The 19,660-nt window shown below is 39.8% G+C and overlaps 2 pseudogenes; one reads left to right on the forward strand and one right to left on the reverse strand.

Moving 5' to 3' along the window:
• Positions 1-1,028: 1,028 nt before the first annotated feature.
• On the reverse strand, positions 1,029-1,617 carry LOC124508628 (cell division control protein 42 homolog; annotated as a pseudogene).
• A 5,229-nt stretch (positions 1,618-6,846) lies between these two features.
• Positions 6,847-8,333, forward strand: LOC124508626 (G2/mitotic-specific cyclin-B1-like; annotated as a pseudogene).
• Positions 8,334-19,660: the final 11,327 nt, after the last annotated feature.

The raw sequence follows: 19,660 nt of genomic DNA on the forward strand, positions 1-19,660 counted from the left end.
AAAAAAGTTAGAGAGGGAGAGAGCCAAACCATAAGAGACTCTTAAAAACTGAGAATAAACTGAGGGTTGATGGGGGGTGGGAGAGAGGGGAGGGTGGGTGATGGGTATTGAGGAGGGCACCTCTTGGGATGAGCACTGGGTGTTGTATTGAAACCAATTTGACAATAAACTTCATATTAAAAAAAAAGAAGATAAGGGAAAAGAGTAATGAAAAATGTTATAACAAATTCAAGTACTGATAAACAGTATTATAGTCTCCACTTCAATGTTACTAACACATCACAAATTATACTGATATATAGAATAAGAATTTCATCATAAGTTAGTGTCAAATAAGAATCAATGTACAAGTATGTGTCCATATAACATTTAATAAACTAGCTTACCTGCCCTTAAAAAAAAAAAGGGTAGAGAGAAAAGGAAACTTTCAAAAAGGAGTATGTTATTAAATGAGTTATTTACTATACTCCTTCCTAAGAGCACCAGGTGGGGGACAAGTGTTCTAAACTAGATCTAGGAAGTGGAATGTGGAGTCATTCTGTCCTCTTCCCCTTAAGGGCTGTAAAATGGTTACTGAATTTAAAAAACATGACTAAATGAAAACAAACCCCACACATACTCCCCCCCCCAAAACAAAAACAAAAAAACCCTAAATGTCCCAGATTATTCTGCAGAGTGGATGGAGCCCTGGAAGCAGCTCCCAACAACCAAATTAGTCTTTTACAGAGTCATCACAAGCATGCCTTGCTTTTAAACAAAACAAAAAAAAAAAATTTTTTTTGAAACAACAAAACAAAAACTAGTACTAACCACTTTTCTAACAATACACAATTATTCAAATTAACTAGTACTGAGAGGGGGAAGGGGACCATACCTATGGGCCTTGTCTCACACGAGTGCATGTGGGTAGGTGCAGGGCATTTGTCATTATTGCAAAAACGAATTTTAATTTTTAATCTTTAGTTTGATTTAACATTGCTTTTAGTACGATGCTGACACCAGCTGCGTGGAAAGGGCTCTGGAGATGCTCATAGCAGCACACACATGTGGGTCTCCTTCGGTTCTGGAGGCTCCAGTGTAGCCAATATTGTTTCATCAAATACATTCTTTAGGCCTTTCTGTGTGAGTGCAGAACACTGCACATACTTGACCGCCTTCAGGTCACAGGCCAGCTTTTCAGCAGTCTCTGGAGTGGTAGGCTTCTGTTTGCTTTTGACAAGTTTCTCAATCGAAGAGGGGTCATCTCAGAGATCAATTTGGGTCCCAACAAGCAAGAAAGGAGCCTTCGGACAGTGGTGAGTTATCTTAGGCACCCAATTCTCCTTCACATTTTCAGATGAGGATGGAGAGACCCCTGAAAAACAGACTAGAAATACATCTGTTTGTGGATAACTCAGCGGTAGTAATCTGTCATAATCCTCTTGCCCTATAGTATCAAAAAGCCCGAGAGTATATGGCTCTCCACCAATCATAACTGTGATTGCATAGTTGTCAAAAACAGTCGGTACATACTCTGATGGTAATTTGCTGTGTAGGATATCAGGAGACATGTTTTAGCAAAGGCACCATTGCCCACAATGACACACTTAATTGTCTGCATTGCTGAAACAGTTTTGTATCCACTTTAAATATTTCAAATTCAATTTTGTATCCACTTTAAATATTTCAAATTCAATTTTGTATCCACTTTAAATATTTCAAATTCAGTAATGACCTCTGCTTCTCCTCCAGGGTGTTGGCAGCACTCTCATTTATTGTATTCTTTAGCTCTGATTGGTTCTATCTATCTTTGATATTTTCCATCTCTTTGTTGAAGTTCTTACAGAGTTCATCCACTCTTCTTCTAAGTTCATTGAACATCTTTATGACCATCACTTTGAACTCTTTATCAGGTAGATTGCTTATCTCCATTTTGTTTAGTTCTCTTTCTGAGGTTTTATCTTGTTCTTTCATTGGAACATATTTCTTTGTCTTCTCATTTTGTCTGTCTGTTATCAGCTATACTTCCTATTCTTGAAGGGAGTAGTCTTATATAGAAGTCATCTTGTGGGGCCCAGAAATGCAGTCCCTACTGGTCATCAGAATCAGGCACTGCAGGGGTATTTCCTGTGTGGGCATGTGCCCTCCTGTTGCTTGGGCTGCAACTGCTTTGAGCATGCTGGTGAGTGTGGCTGGTCCTGGGTGTAGCTGGCTGCAAGGCCTGGCTGTGACCATTGCAGGTGTGTTGGTGGGCAGGGCTGGCCCCCCTGCCTCCCAGGAGAGGAGTCACTTTTCAAGGCACCAGTCCCAGCTGAGGCTGCCTGCTTGGTGTGGTGATTGAGGGTGCAGCCACTTGGGGGGAACACCTGGTGAGGCAGATTGGGCATTGTAGGTCTGCGGGGGAACACAGGGACAGGCAATTTGTACTAGCAAGGTAGATGGAGAGTGTCAGAACTGGCACTTGCCAGCATCAAGCCAACTAGGCTGAAGGAGGGCAAGAAAAATGGTGCCTTCTGTGCTTCTTTTCCTAGACAAGGTTGCTACAGATCCTTGCCCTGTGAGCACACACCTAAAATTAATCAATAAATATCCTTCACGTACACGCTACATGATTTTCAAACAGCTATCTCTGTGCTGGGTCTTGGAGCAAGAGAGATTGTTTGTGGGCCCTTTAAGAGTGGAGTTTCAGTTTCCTATAACCCTCCAACTCTCCCAGAGTTAAGCCCCACTTACTTTCAAAGCCAGATGTTATGGGGACTTATCTCCCCAGTGCAGATTCACAGGGTGCCCGATATGGGACTTGAACCCCTCACTTCTCTGGAAGGATTTCAGTGCCTGTGTTATCCTTCTTCCTTGCAGGTCACCACACCAACGTTTGGTTTCCAACCAGACTGCATCACTTTCCCTCCTGCCCTTCTCAGTGTGGCTCTTTAATTACATTTTTGGCTGCTAGTCTCCAGGTCATTCTCTGAGAGAGTTGCTCTATATGTGCTTGCAGCCTTGATATGTCCATGGAAGTTGGTGGGCTCAGGATTTTCCTACTCTGTGATCTTCCCCTCCAATCTCAAAGTAATACATTAAATTTTTTTTAACATTCACTCATTTTTGAGAGACAGGGAGAGACAGAGTACAAGCTGAGGAGGGGCAGAGAGAAAGGGAGACACAGAATCCAAAGCAGGCTCCAGGCTCTGAGCTGTCAGCACAGAGCCTGATGCAGGGCTCAAACCCACAAACCACAAGGTCATGACCTGAGCCAAAGTTGGATGCCTAACCAACTGAGCCACCCAGGCAGCCCCAAAGTAATACATCTTAAATCACAGAATTTCAGACTTGTGTATGCAAAATTTCTTTTACATGTTGCTTTCCTGGCTCTGCTCTAATCATATCACCTACGTGACCACCTCTGTCTATGTATGACTATGTACCCAAAAGGAAGTTGTAAAAAACAAACAGAAAAAAAAAAAGAAGTGAGAAGGTTAGGAAAGATTATTTTCCAAAAGAGAAGCAATTGTAGAGAAGCAACACATCATTTCTGAATGATTTCCATAATCCATTCTTTTTATAACCAAGCAGACATCTCAAGCCAGCAGATCTACTCTTATTTATTCTAGATAGACTTGGGTGTCCAAGTTGGAACTCAATGAACCGAGCAGGTGCTATAATTACCTAGTATTTCCCACCTTTCATTTTGAGAAGAGTACTCAGGAAAAAAATTCTTTTTTTCTCTGTAGTTCTAAACACTTTTGGGATTTTGGTTTTGGGACTCAGTAGAGGCTCTAGATAAGACTTTAAGAACATCAATCAGAATGGGGTACCTGAGTGGCTCAATTGGTTAAGTGTCCAGCTTTAGCTGGGTCATGATCTCACAGTTCATGAGTTCAAGCCCTGCATCGGGCTCTCTGAGGTCAGCGTGGAGCCTGCTTTGGATCCTCTGTCTCCCTCTCTCTCTGCCCCTCCCCTGCATGCTCTCTCTCTCTCTCTCTCAAAAAATAAGTAAACGTTAAAAAAAAATCAGTGAAACAGGAGTAGTCAGGAAAAGGATTAAACTGGAAAAGGAGCCCAACCCTTTCTATTGACTGAAATGGTAACCATCACACACTTTTCTACAGAGTAACGTTGCAGTGAGCCCTTAGCAGCTGCTAGATTCATTTTATTTTCTCACCTACACCAAATGTGTTAATCCCCAACTTTTAATTTTAAGTACTAAATTGAGTTTAGTACTTAAAATTGAAAAAAATTGAATTCAGGACTGACGTCACTAAGTTCTCCAGGGAGAACTCCACAAACAACTATTGAACTTGCAAAACTGTTCAAGCCCCACATCCGGCTCTGTGCTGACAGCTTGCTCAGAGCCTGGAGCCTGTTTCAGATTCTGTGTCTCCTTCTTTCTTTGCCCTCCCACACTCATGCTCTGTCTCTGTGTCTCAAAAATAAATAAATGTTAAAAACAATTTTTAAAAATATTTTGGAACTAGATGGAGGCAATAGTTACAGAATATTGTGAATATGCTAAATGTCACTCACTGAATTGTACACTTTCAAATGGTTAATTTTGTCATGTAAATTTTTCCTCAATTTAAAAAAATTGAAGCCATAACTGATTCCAGAGCCAAAATTTTTATACTGAACAGTATCCTATCTTGTTGAATGCTATATTATAACTACTATTTCATGTGTAACCACCAGAAATGCCTTCGATCTCAATTCCTAAGAGTCTGATGAGGTAAGTATTCAATAATACTAGCTCTGTCCTAATACCCATACTTGCTAGGGCATTAAAATGCGTAAACTAGAGAGAGGCTCTGCCCATGAGCTGCTCATGTCTGGGTCTCCACTAACATTTATAGGTGAGGATAAAGTACAACTAGAAGCCCCTGGCCCATTCTTCTTTTCACTTCTCAGGGAACCCCTTACCCTGTCCCATATACCTCATAATCACATGTGTGGAAAGCCCAGTCCACACAACCAAGCTTCACACACACACACACGCACACGCACACACACACCAACACACAGGTGCCCTTTGGGCACACAGCTGCCTGTGGGAGCTATGGAGGCCCTAGAAGTGGGCTCAGAATCTTTTGGGCAGAGAATTTTGGAGTCCTGGATACACAGTATGTGATTCAAAGTAGGAGAGAGCATAAGCTCCTTAGTCTCATGGGCTCCTTGTCTTGTGAAGAGGAACATTGCTGGAGAAGGCTCAGACTAGGAGCCTCAAAGTAAGGCCCAGGAAAGGACCAGTACTGCCCAGGTCTAGGTGGGTACTGTTTTTCTGTTCCATTCCACTCATCTATATCCTATCTTACCAGCCATGGGTTGGGCCTGTCGGTGCAAGGAGGGGCTATAGTTTCATCTCACAGGCCACATCTTTACCAGAATTGAATTCCTGGGGTCTCAGGTGCCCAGTGGGGCTTGTCTGACTAACTGTGGGAGGACATAGTTACAACTATTGACTGCTCAGATTTCAGAATTCTGGGCTCTGCTTCCTATGAAGCTTTCTACCAGAAGTCCTAAAATGACCTTGCCAACCCCAGACTTTCAAATACAAGCACCCATTGCTTCCAGCATGTACCATGGCCAGCTCTGTGTATTCTTACTCTTTCCTAAATAAATGCTAAAGCTGAAAGGCTATGATTCAGGATTAAAATGGGGACTGAGATGAGACCTCCTCAATGTAGGATGATAATGTGCATGATGAAGATAAGAATGTTTTAGGGGAGCATAATGGATGGGTCCCTGGCACTTGACTAGGGGGTTGGTCAAGGGAAACATCTAGGATCTCTAAGATGGGACTTGAAAGATTATACCTTAGACAGACAAAAGTGAGGAAGATTATTATGGGAGAAAAAAATGTTAAATGTATATATACTATTTTTCAACTTGTATATTATGTCCTCTGAAGGATGAAAAACTTAAATATAGACAGAAGATTTTATCTGAGGCAGAATCCCTGAGGACTAGCCCATGGGTTACGTCTCATGCTCTTGAAAGGGAAACTAGAACTCAGAACTTGCTGTGATACTCGAGTTAGTGGTAGAATCAAAGGAATCCAAAGAATTCTAGAACCAGAGTTCTCTCCATCTGCTGTACACCCCCTCAAAAATTTGAGTATCCAGAACTGCTTTCTCATTTTTAGCCCCCCATTCCCAGTTAGAAGTTTGTATTTACTTTTATCTGTGGATTTAGTTTCACTCATATTCATATCTGTTCTTGTCAGGGGAACATGGGTAAAAATTATTTAACTCATCATCAAATTCCATTCATTGATGACTCTTTCTGTTGCTCTCTTCCCATACCTAGATTTTCACCTCTTTCGGTCCAAGTGCTTTGGCTTATGTTCCTAGGCCTTTGTTCCCTAGTTTCACACTCCACCTATGTTCCCTATCCCTGACACTTGATCTCTCCAAACTTGGATCTTGCCTGCTTGGATCTAATATAACCATTTTCTCTTTGAATATTAGCTCTCCACCATTCTCTCTAGTCTCTTTTTCTGAAACTTCTATCAGACAAACATTGGAGCTTCTTACTCAGCCTCCATTCCTCTTAATTTCCTTTTCTTACTTTCCAACGACATTTTCTAGCTCTCTGTGCTTTGCTCTGGACATTTTCTCCCATTCTTTTTTATAGGTGCTGTTTATTTTTTGTTTCTTTAAACATCTTTGAATAAGGTGAGTTTTTCCAAAATCAGCTATTTATATGAAATTTGTAAGAGGTTGGGGACAGGGCCATATTTGAGGCTATTTTCTTTATGAAACAATGTGTGTATGAGTTTGTATAGCCCTCACTTTCCCCCACCATCAGCACTGCAGAGTTGCTTACAATGCAGTCTGTCCCCTCCACTCTTCCTCACCAACAGACTGCTTTCCATAAATATGGCTTATTTTTCCTTGTTCAATTTCACCTTCCTATATTTCCAGTTTTGGTGACAAAAGGGTATTTAAAAGCTCCTGCTTTAGCCTGCTTGCCTGTTCTCATTGTTCCCTACAAGTGCTTGTGGATCTTGGCACTTCCTTTGGAGAGCTGTATCACTCTTGTTTTGTACAAAATCTACATTCCTAAGCATCCATTATCACATGCTTGGTAACAAAGTCAGTGAACAGCCACAAGCCAAATTGCCTCTGAAAAAGGAAGCAAAAACTTTGGCTCCTGGAAAAGTTATTGCTAAAAAAATATCAAAACTTCAAAGCACCTGAGCCTGTGTCTGTACCTGTGCCCCAACCAGAGCCAGAACATGAGCCTGTTAAAGAAGAAAAACTTTCTCCGGAGCCTATTTTGGTTGATACTCCATCTCCAAGCCCAGTGGAAACGTCTGGATGTGCTCCTGCAGAAGAATATCTGTGTCAGGCTCTCTCTGATGTAATTCTTACAGTGAATGATGTGGATGCAGAAAATGGAGCTGATCCAAACCTTTGTTGTGAATATGTGAAAGATATTTATGCTTATCTGAGACAACTTGAGGAAGAGCAAGCAGTAAGACCAAAATACCTACTGGGTCGTGAAGTCACTGGAAACATGAGAGCCATCCTAATTGACTGGCTAGTGCAGGTTCAAATGAAATTCAGGTTACTGCAGGAGACCATGTACATGACTGTTTCCCTTATTGATCAGCTCATGCAGAATAATTGTGTACCCAAGAAGATGATGTAGCTGGTTGGTGTCACTGCCATGTTTATTGCAAGTAAATACGAAGAAATGTACCCTCCAGAAATTGGTAACTTTGCCTTTGTGACTGACGACTCTTACACCAAGCACCAAATCAGACAGATGGAAATGAAGATTCTAAGATCTTTACATTTTGGTCTGGGCCGCCCTCTACCCCTGCATTTCCTTCGGAGAGCATCTAAGATTGGAGAGGTTGGTGTTGAGCAACATACTTTGGCCAAATACCTGATGGAACTAACTATGCTGGATTACGATATGGTACACTTTCCTCCTTCTCAGATTGCGGCAGGAACTTTTTGCCTGGCACTAAAAATTCTCGACAATGGTGAATGGACACCAACTTGACAGCATTACCTGTCATACACTGAAGAATCCCTTCTAAATATTATGCAACACCTGGCTAAGAATATAGTCATGGGCTTACAAAGCACATGACTATGAATGAATGAATCGTGGGCTTACAAAGCACATGACTATCAAGAACAAGTATGCCACATCTAAGCATGCTAAGATCAGCACTCTAGCACAACTAAATTCTGCACTAGTTCAAGATTTAGCCAAGGCTGTGACAAAGGTTTAACTTGTAAACATGAGTTGGAGTACTATAATAACTACAAATAAAATTGGCACCATGTGCCATCTGTACATATTATATGTTACATTTATTTACTTTTAATAAAGTTTGTGGTACTTTTTATTTCTTATACCTTAACTCATTTGAATGTGGCTACTTCCTACTCAAAGGTAACCAAAAAAGGTGTGTTAAAGATATGATGGGGAATATAAAAAGTGCTTTCAGTTTATTGGGACCCAGCACATATATATAATTGTTACTTGTGTGGTTTTTGTTTTATGTACCTGGCTTTGCATTCTTGTATTTACTGTGGTCATAAAGGCATTTAAAGCTGTTCTCTAGGCATACTGCATGTAAGCCCAATTATCTTGGAGAATATGCTGCCTTATTCTGTCAAAGGTCTGCCACCTTACCCCTAGTCCTCCTGTTTTCTGTTTCTTCTGGAAAAAAAAAAGGAAGCATACTTCCTCAAAGGGTTGTGGTCTAGGCTTACAGATGTCTCTAGTTGTATTGCAAATAGAGTTGGTCTAGTTTTCATTCTCCTTGTAGTTTTGAGTTAAAGAAGGATGAGTTTCTGAGCAAAAAAGAAATAAAACCACTATTTTTATTCTACAATTTGAAAACCTAAGCTTAAATTGTTTTTGGCACCTTAACCAACATTTCTATGTATTTGGTTGGGGAGGGGAGATAGAGATATTTCAGTATGTCCTTCATACACCACCTTGACCAGTGGTAATCAGTGCACATGTCTGTCCCCAAAGATTACAAGTTGAATTTCTCTCCAGCCCACAGGAATGGAGACTCAAAGTCAATATTAAGCAGTGTTATGGAAAGGGTTATGCACTATTCTTTGCATACTTGGATTTTTAAACCAAGATGCATCCCCAATACCTACTAGACGTGTTAATTGTAGTTGCTGACATTCCTATAGTCCATGCTAAAGGTCAAGACTACATTCATCATGTGGCCTTTACTCTCTCTCCCAAGCCACAGGTAAATAAAATACAGGTAGGATTCTGACCCATTTCATAGGCTGTTCAACAACCCAAGGTGTGACCTAATGGAAAAGATGATCTGGGCAAAATAGAACCTCTTGCGAATTTAACTTTGGAAATAAAATCAGGAAATTGGCAGTTGAAGCAAATCCTAAAAATTTGAAACATGAAAGGTCATGGCATGAAGACTCATAAAGGAAACAGAATCTAGGAGCTAAATTTTATTTACTTATTTTAAGTTTACTTATTTTGAGAGAGACAGCATGAGCAGGGGAGGGGCAGAGAGAAAGAATCCAAGTAGCTGTTGTCAGCATGGGGCCCGACATGGGGCTCAATCTCCCAAACTATGAGATCATGACCTGAGCCAAAATCAAGAGCCAGACCCTCAACCATCTGAGCCACCCAGTTGCCCCAGGAGCTAAATTTTAAATAGAAGACATGGAGAGATGTAGGGTGGAGTCAGTAAGCTCTTAGAGACAAGAATTATAGAGAGAAACAAATGTGGAGAGTAACTGTGTTACATTAACCACAGCACTGTTATAGGACTCTTCTTGGATTCGTATGCCTACACAATGCCTTGCTATAGTAGGGGCTCAGCAAAAGAGTTGGAGTCATGGATGTTTATCCTCATGGTCAGTGTGGTTACCTCTTGGTTACCTCTTACTTAAAATAACTTGTCTGAATCTCTGCTCTTGTAACAAACTCTCTACCCCAGCATGCTATAAAAACTGTTTTCTGAAAGCTTGCCATGGAGTTTGCTAAACACTCATTTAATGACCTACTCTGAATCTTCATCCTTCTTAACTTATGGGTTAAGAAATTAACCCAGTTAAAATTCTGTGATATGATTCTAATTCTTCTTTCTCTGACCACTCCTCCGCCTTGGTTGGTTTCTCTTCCTCTTTCCACTTTCTTAAGTGTAAACAATCACTATGGTCTATCTTCAGCTCTCTTCTAGCTCTGTACTCTCTTCTTCCCAAGGAAGCCATTCATTCCAAACTTTGTGTACAACTGCTATAAAGGTGAGCCCTCCAAATCTGTATCTCTGAGCCCATATCTTTGAGCTCACAACAGGGTCCCTGAAACTAAATAAGCCTGAAACATAACTCCTCTTTCTCCCTAATCAGTTCCTGCTCTTGGCTTCCCTATTTCTGTTGCACCACCAATATCCCAGTTTTGAAATATGAGTCATCTTTGGGTGTTCTCTTTTTTCCCCCATCATCTAATCAATTATAAAGTCTAGTTAATAATAATAGAACTAATAATAATTGCTAACCCTTCCCTGCCTCAAATATCTTCTTTTGCTTTCCATAGCATACCAAAATAAGTTATGTGGTGTTTTTATTTTTATTAAAAAGGCAGATTTCAGAATTCTCTACATGTTGCAAACTCATATTTCTAGTCTTATCTCCCATGGTTTTGTTGTACAGTAAATTTTTTTAATTTACCATCCTTTCATATATTAATGATTCATTTAAGTTCCATTAACCATTAGATAACAAAAAAAGTTTTTAAGTTTATTCCCTTTTTTTGTACTAGACTGAGTGGGCAATTCTATGGAAATAAAGAGGAAAAAATCTGTTATTCTCCACCCTCTCAGTATGTGCTTAGAAGACAAAACTCATAAAAATATGCCCCTCAGGGAATATGCAAGCAAAAACAACATTGCATTTTAAGCTAATCAGTCTGTCTGGAAAACTTAAAATTAGATGCATTCTGAATATGATAGAACTTGTGGGAGAACCTGGCCAGTTGGCAATTTAAGAGAAAGATTGTCTCTACCAGAGCTAGTTTTTAATCCTAGTGAATGCAGTATCTTTTGGAAATGGATGCCATTTAGGAATTTTTATTCCATGTGTTTTAAAAATACATTTAAAGTAGACTAGTGGTTTCCAGGGCTAGGACAAGGTGGGGAATGAGGAGTGATTGCTAATGGGTATGGAATTTCTTTATGTGGTGACGAAAATATTCTAGAATTAGATAGTGGTGATGGTTGTACAACTTTGTGACTGTGAGAAAACACTGAATTGTAAACTTTAGAAGGGTGAATTTTATGATATGAAAATATATATTTAATGTTATTGTTGGCATTATATGAAATTTTTGTTATTTTATTATTATTAATTATTTTAATGTCTTATTTTACTTTTGAGAGACAGAGCATGAGCAGGGGAGGGGTAGAGAGAGAGGGAGACACAGAATCCAAAGCAGGCTCCAGGCTTTGAGCTGTCAACACAGAGCCCTACGTGGGGCTCAAACTCACAGACCACGAGATCATGACCTGAACCGAAATCAGATGCTTAACCAACTGAGCCATCTACACGACCCTGTTATTTTATTATTAATATCTTTCCAATTGATGTTTTGCCAATTACTCTGACTTTCAAGAATATAGCCTCTGCTATAAAATAAGGTTATTTTAATCATATTAACTAATATTTACTGACCATTTGCTGTGTGAAATGCTTTATGCACATTATTTCATTTAATCCTCATAACAACCATATGAGATCAGTATTATTCTTCCATTTTTAAGGAAATTGAAACTTAGAGAGGTTAAATAACTTGCCAAGATCACACAGTAATTAAGTGGTGGAGCCTGGATTTGAACTGATTATCTGACCCCAAAGCCCATTTTCCTAATCATTGAGTCAGCAGAGGGCAAACCAATGTTTTGTGCAATTTAATTCATTAAGTGGATCAAACCTGTGAGGCAAAACAGCTGGAACAATTTCCCACTGCTCTAGAGGGAAAAATAGAATTGAAAAACAAAGGAGATTCTGAAATTTCTCTACCTGGAAACCTTAGGAAATCACACCTACTGCCAGCTCCTTAGAGGAAGCCTAACCTTAAGGCAGAAGGAAAGAAATTCAAGTCCAGGATAAGAATTCATCCTTAGAAAGCTCCTGGATGGCAGCAATCACTTTTAAGAAAGCATATCCACCTCCTTCTACTCACTTTGCATATTCTTATAAGGAGAGAAAAGGCAAGGACGAAGTAGAGCAGTGAAATTACTGGAAACTTGCAGAAAAAAATGCTTAATTTTTCACAGGTTTTTTTTTTTTCTTCCTGAAAAGTTTTAGATTGTGAACTTTTGAAATCAGGATCAGCAAAATATTTAAAGGGATTTGTTGCCTTTTTTAAAGGGCATTAGTTGCTTTTCAGCTTTCATTTCTTCAAAGTAATTTTTAAAAACTCTGATGGGCAGATTGCTGAAAAATTAGCAGAGCAGAGAATTAAGAGCAGAGAAACATAATTCATCTAAAACAAACTATGTGGCACAAACAGCTCAAGCACCAGAGCAAAATATATGCATGCTTCGTGTGCCCTGTCACTTTCACATAAGAAAGAAATATTATGAACTTGTTCATTTAACTAGTTTGTCAGGGTTGAAAGAGATCATAAGTCATTTAATTAACTCCTTTCTAGCTACTCCCTGAACATTTGAAATCATGGGAAGCTCACTATTACACAAATTTTTAACTGTTATGAAAAAGTGTCTACTTTTACTAACTTCCCCTTAATAAGAATGTGGTGGGAAGAGACAATAGTAATAAGAGTATAGTAGGAGTAGACGGTATTGTTTACTTTTCCCTCTAGAAATTATAAACAAAATAGGTATAACTCTGTTTCAACAGCTAAGAACAGATGAGACTAAGAGCAAACCTAAAGGTTCCATAACTGAGGAATCTTATCTTAATGCTTAATATATGTTTAATTAAACTTTATAAGAAGTAGAAGCTGATAGATATGATATATCAGAACATGATTCAGGTGTCAAAATTTCTTGTTGATGAATTTCAGTGAGTTTTTTTCAGCTTTCTTTCTGTAAATACACATTTTCTTTTGTCTGTCAGGAAAACACCTGGTTCAAACGAATATAACGTCCTTAATTTTAGCTCTGAAGAGATCTTAAAGGAATTCAATTAAAAATGTTTAACTCCTCAGCAAAATTAAAACACAACCTACTGAATAGGAGAGGATATTTGCAAATGATATATCCAATAAAGGGTTAATATCCAAAATATATAAAGAACTTACACAACTCCACACCAAAACACCAAATAATCTAATTTAAAGTGAGAAGTCATGAATAGACATTTCCCCAAAGAAGATACGCAGATGGCCAATAGACACATGAAAGATGCTCAACATCATTCATCAATAGGGAAATACAAATCAAAACTACAATGAGATATCACCTCACACCTGTCAGAATGACTAAAATAAAAAACACAAGTGTTGGCAAGGATACTTGGCGAGAGAAAAAGGAACCCTGTGCACTGTTGGTGGGAATGCAAACTGGTGCAGCCACTGTGGAAAACAGTATGGAGGCTCCTCAAAAAATTAAAAATAGAACTACCATATACGATCCAGTAATTCTACTACTGGATATTTACTTAAAGAAAATAAAAACACTGATTTGAAAAGATACATGCACTGTTATGTTTATTGCAGTGTTATTTACAATAGCCAAATTATGGAAACAGCCCAAGTGTTCATCGACAGATGAATGGATAAAGATGTAGTATGTATAATATATGCAGTGGGTTATTACTTAGCCATAAAACAGAATGAAATCTTGCCATTTGCAACAACATGGATGGGATCTAGAGGGTACAATGCTGAGCGAAATAAGTCAGTCAGAGAAAGACAAATACCATATGATTTCACTCATGTGGAATTTAAGAAACTAAATAAATTAACAAAGAAAAAGGAGACAAACTAAAAACCAGACTCTTAACTACAGAGAATAAACTGGTGGTTACCAGAGAGGAGGTGGATTGTGGGATGGGGGGAAAAAAGGCAAAGGGGGTTGAGAGTACACTTTTTTTTAAATTTTTTTTTTTAACATTTATTTATTTTTGAGATAGAGAGAGACAGAGCATGAACGGGGGAGGGTCAGAGAGAGAGGGAGACACAGAATCTGAAACAGGCTCCAGGCTCTGAGCTGTCAGCACAGAGCCCGACGCGGGGCTTGAACTCACGGACCACGAGATCATAACCTGAGCCGAAGTCTGACGCTCAACCGATTGAGCCACCCAGGCGCCCCAGAGAGTACACTTATTGTGACGAGCACCGAGTAATGTACAGAATTGGCATGTCACCATATTGTACACCTGAAACCAATATAACACTGTATGTTAACTATACTGGAATTAAAAATTTTTTAAATGATATTGTAGCTAATGCTAATTCCGTTTATAACTTTTCAGAATTCTAATAGGCATAAATAACTCCAGACCTCGCTGTAGTGAAAAAAAAAAAAAGATTTAATTCATCAATTTTGGAAGATGCAGCTAGAGCTAAAATAAAATAACTGGAAGACAAAAAAGAAAATGTTTAATCCCTGTGAGAATCAGTTTGGTCCTAAATATAAAATACCACATGTAATAGTATAACTAGCAAACCAAGTTATACATAATAAATTTTTTCAGTCTAAAATAAAGTGATTAGGGGTGCCTGAGTGGCTCAGTTGGTTAAGCATCTGACTGTTGATTTCGGCTCGGTTCATTTCAGCTCAGGTCATGATATCATGGTTTGTGAGTTCGAGACCCACATTGTAGTACAGAGCCTGATTGGGATTCTTGCTCCCCTATCTCTCTGCCCCCCCTCAATAAATAAATAAACATAAAATAAAATAAAACAAAATAAAATAAAAGTGATTAGTATGAGTGAAATAGGTAAAGGAAATTAACAGTACACATATCTTGATAAGCACTGAGTAACATAGAATTATTGAATCACTATATTGCACACCTGAAGCTAATATAACACTGTATGTTGACTATACCAGAATTAAAACTTAAAAGGAAAAGGAGGGAACAGATCCATGCATACTGAAATAAAACAATCTTTAGACTATAAAAAAAATGAATGAATTAAATTAAGGGATTAGTTAATAAAGAAAGTAAATTTTTGTATAGCATTTATTTTAATTTTTCTCAAAAGTTTATGTAGGTGTCATTACTTGCCTACCAAGTAGAGTAAACCTGAAGAGAGTATAGCAGCTATAAGCTTTCATAAATTAAATAGTTCCCTGAATTTCCTTTCATGCTGTAAGATCCATACCCCCTTCTGTGATCTTGTTTTCCACACTATGCCTAGAAAATTAGCTGAGTTAAGGTAGGGTCACTCACCTCCATTAAGCTCTATCATTGGGCCACCAGGGAACAGAGGCAGGCACTTGAATCAAACCACAACAGGACGAGGGTAGCTGCGGACCAGGAATCAGGTGCCTGGTAGTTTGCTAAGAATGGGCTCAGAGCATGACAGAAGGAAGAAAAGTTCAGCAGCTGGGGATAGGGCAAGGCCAGAGTGAGTTCTAGCAGATTCCGTGGCAGTTTGTCAGTTGCTTTGATCATCATTAGCTTAAGAGAGAGAGAAAGCCTGATTGGAATGGCCTACCCACTCACCCCCATTTTTTGTTGGGGGAGGGGAGAGGGAAGGCAACCCAATTAGATTCAAGGTGGCAGTCTAATCTTAAGGTTCACATATTCCCATTTCTGGACTGGGATTCTCTATGAAAGAGGAAATAAACATCATCATCTGCCTATAAGCATAATGCATGAGAAATAACCACATCATCTCTTCTCGTGATCCCAGTATTGAGACTCCACCTGAGTGGCTTTAATAGAGACCTATCCCACCTCTCAGAGTTCACATTCCATTGAAACAGCCCCAACTCTATTTCTGAGAAAGTAACAAATGCCTGGAAAACCCTAGGACCTAAGGAAGCAAGATGAGAAAAGCCTTATTTCAAACAGCTTTCTTGGGCAGTTTTAGTTCACAGAGATCTGTACCTAGATTGTGCTCTTGAGTGACCAACATATAAAGAGCCATCACGGAACCAGATTTTCTCTAACTCAATAGATTTCATTGAATGTCTAGCTCCTATGGAATGCCTGCTGTCCAGTCTTAATGCCCACAACAATTCCTCTGGTGTTTGGGATTGCCCAAATATGCCAATATGTGGCTTTGCACATGTCCCTTCTGCTGGGGATCCTCTCTCCCAACCCCAATCATTATCTCTTTAGTAAACTCTTCCATAACCAACCCCCTAAGCTTTACTCTCCTCCCCCATCCCTTGTAGAATATATTTTGCTGGCTCTATACTGGAGTTTCTCAACGTAAGCCCTGTGGACATTTTGAGCTAGCTAAGTTTTTCTTATGGGAGGCTGTCCTGTGAATTTTAGGACAGTGAGCAGCATTTCTGGCCTCAGCTCTCCAAATGCTGGTAGCACCCTCTCCCCTAGTTGTGACAGTCAAAATTGTCTCCAGACATTGCCAAATGTCTGCTAGGTGTATGGGGGTGGAACTAACTCCCAGTTGAGAATCAGTGCTTTACACCTTTCTATAACTCTCTAGATCTTTGTACATACCTGTTCATAGTTATTTTGTTTGATTTCATGTCTGCCCCTTGTTTACTAAATTGTAAACAACTACGGGTAGTGCTATCTTGTTCACCATGACAGTACATGGCATTTGTGGGATAAAGCACCTTATCAACTAATCAGCTATGAAATTCTGATGTTGAGCTAGGAACTGTGTTCCTAACTTTAAAAAATTAATTTTGTTTCATCTTGAATATTTTTTTAACATTTTTTATTTGTTTTTGAGAGACAGAGACAGAGCACGAGCAGGGGAGGGGCAGAGAGACAGAGAGGGAGACACAGAATCTGAAGCAGGCTCCAGGCTGTGAGCTGTCAGCACAGAGCCCTATACAGGGCTCAAATTCACAAGCTGTGAGATCATGTCCTGAGCTGATGTCAGATGCTTAACCAACTGAGCCACCCAGGTGCCTCCATCTTGAATATTTTTGGTGTTGGCTGAAATGTTTAACAGCATTTAGTAAAGATGATTGTACTAAATCCTAGAGTTTGCACATCCTTGAGCCTGTAGCTTTGGGGCAGTAATACTTACTGGCCTAGAAGACAAAAGCCTTTTCTCCCAGTAAAGAACCCAGAGAACTGAATAACGGCTGAAATGTTGAACTCCTCTGGGTATCAGTTCCTCCTATAAAATGTGACTTCCTAAGACTCCCCTTCTGCCTCTAAAGTTTGTGATGCCAAAACCTATATTGCATGAGGTCCCAAATCTCACAAAGGGGCACTTCAGGTTTTTATTTCACTATTTAAAAAAAATTTTTTTTTAACGTTTATTTATTTTTGAGACAGAGAGAGACAGAGCATGAACGGGGGAGGGTCAGAGAGAGAGAGACACAGAATCTGAAACAGGCTCCAGGCTCTGAGCTGTCAGCACAGAGCCCGACGCAGGGCTCTAACTCAGGGACCGCGAGATCATGACCTGAGCCGAAGTCGGACGCTTAACCGACCAAGCCACCCAGGCGCCCCTATTTCACTATTTTAAAAACAAAGTTGGGGTTAGGCAGCGGGCGGTGATATCTAAGAAACTACACATACCAGATTTTACCATGTAGGGGAAAGAGTAAAACAAAAACAAAGTTATAAAGCAAAGTTACTTGTCTTTTTCCAAGCCTCAATCTTAACATATATAAAAGAGATGATAATACTTACCTCATAGGATTGTTGTGAGGATTAAATGAGATGACGTATGTAATGGGCTTAACAGCACCTGGCACATGGGAAGCACCCAATAAATGGCACTAGCTATTATTATTGTCATTGTACTGACACTGGTATAGTAAATTGTTTACAAATCCTCTCCCTCAAATTAACTTTCTGTCTTGAAATGTAACAAGAGATATAAGTAGATATTAATCTTCAGGGACTCCAACAAAGCTGAATACAAATCAAAAATTCAATTTTCTATCTTCTAGACTCCAAGGAAGTTACTGATAAGTCAGAGTTATATCTGCTTTTATGCTTCAGCTAGGACCTGGCAGATATTTCTATCATAGCTTTTATTACACTGCATTATTTCTTTCATTGTATTATAAATATTTTTCACATCTATTCTCCACTAGCTGTGAGCTACTTGGAGGAAAGGACTCTTAAAAAGATGAATATCTTTTTAACCACATAGGCCTACCACGCTATCAAAATTTAATAAATACCAGGTAAGTGGGCAGATGAATGAATGAATTAATGAATGGCCCATGCCCAGCAATGCAGTGAACCTTCTCTCTTCTGGTTGGAGAATAGAACAGCTGTTGTCTCTGTAGGTTGGGCTTGTTCAGAGGAAAGGCAGAGAGAAGTTCAGTCTCTGAAGGCACTTTCATCAACAAGGGAGCCAAGTGGTATGAGTAACTACCACCTCTATCCTGTCACACCACACTAGCAGCCCCTCTGTCCTCCCTTTAGAGTGTGGGTGCTTGTGGCGGAGCCACATCTGAGGCCATATGCCTTTTCATGCCACACCACAGGAAAAGGGACTATGCCCTGTAGGATCTTTTTGCCTGCTGACCGCTAAGGGGGTAAGGGAAGGGCCCATATCAAATGTTACCCTCATTAATGTCTCCCATACAGTGAGAGTGATCATGCTAGAACTGTCAGTGAATAGTCACTGGATAGTGAAACAGAAAAAAGATTTTCTCGAAGTCAGAAACCTACCTGCATAATACCATGAAATTGAACTATGGAATTGGAGATAGAAGAAAACCGTGTGTTTTACTTCTAATACTATGTATTAAAAATGTCCAAAACTATTTTTTAAATATTTTTAAATATATTTTCTTAGTGTTTATTTATTTTTTTTTTAATTTTTTTTAATGTTTATTTATTTTGAGGACAGAGAGAGACAGAGCATGAATGGGGGAGGGGCAGAGAGAGAGGGAGACACAGAATCGGAAGCAGGCTCCAGGCTCTGAGCCATCAGCCCAGAGCCTGACGCGGGGCTCGAACTCACGGACCGCGAGATCGTGACCCGAGCTGAAGTTGGACGCTTAACCGACTGAGCCACCCAGGCGCCCCATAGTGTTTATTTATTTTTGAGAGAGAGAGCGAGAGAGAGAGAGAGAGCATGCTCAGGGTAAGGGCAGAGAGAGAGGTAGACAAAGGATCTGAAGCAGGCTCCGTGCGGTCAGCACAGAGCCCAGTGTGGGGCTCGAACTCACGAGCTGTGAAATCATGACCTGAGCTGAAGTCAGACGCTCAACCGAGCCACCCAGGTGCCCCTAAAACTATTTATAAATAAGGCTGGCAGAATAGCCTGCTGTCCCTAACCATGTATTACCCAGTAGGGCCCAACTTTGTCTGTTAGCCTCAGATCTCAACACAGCCAGGGGATACTGGATAGGGCACTAGGATAGCAGGGCCCACAGACAAAGGCCTGTACCTCCCTGAGACTTTTGTCAGTTCTAAGTACCCATGAGGCTGTCAGGAAAGCCCAAGGAGGCCAGTAGGTAAGAAACCTTAGGAGTTTGTGTGCATTTGTTCAAGTGTTGGCTGCTGTTGCGCCCTGGCTCTTGCTACAGGGAGACTACTATTTTAGAGATAGACACTGAGCTAATGATGTCATTGAAACCTAT

Source organism: Lynx rufus, unplaced genomic scaffold (assembly GCF_022079265.1).
Source record: "Lynx rufus isolate CCGP_SWC_20201006 ecotype Redwood Valley unplaced genomic scaffold, mLynRuf1.p SCAF_13, whole genome shotgun sequence".
Lineage (NCBI taxonomy): Eukaryota > Metazoa > Chordata > Mammalia > Carnivora > Felidae > Lynx > Lynx rufus.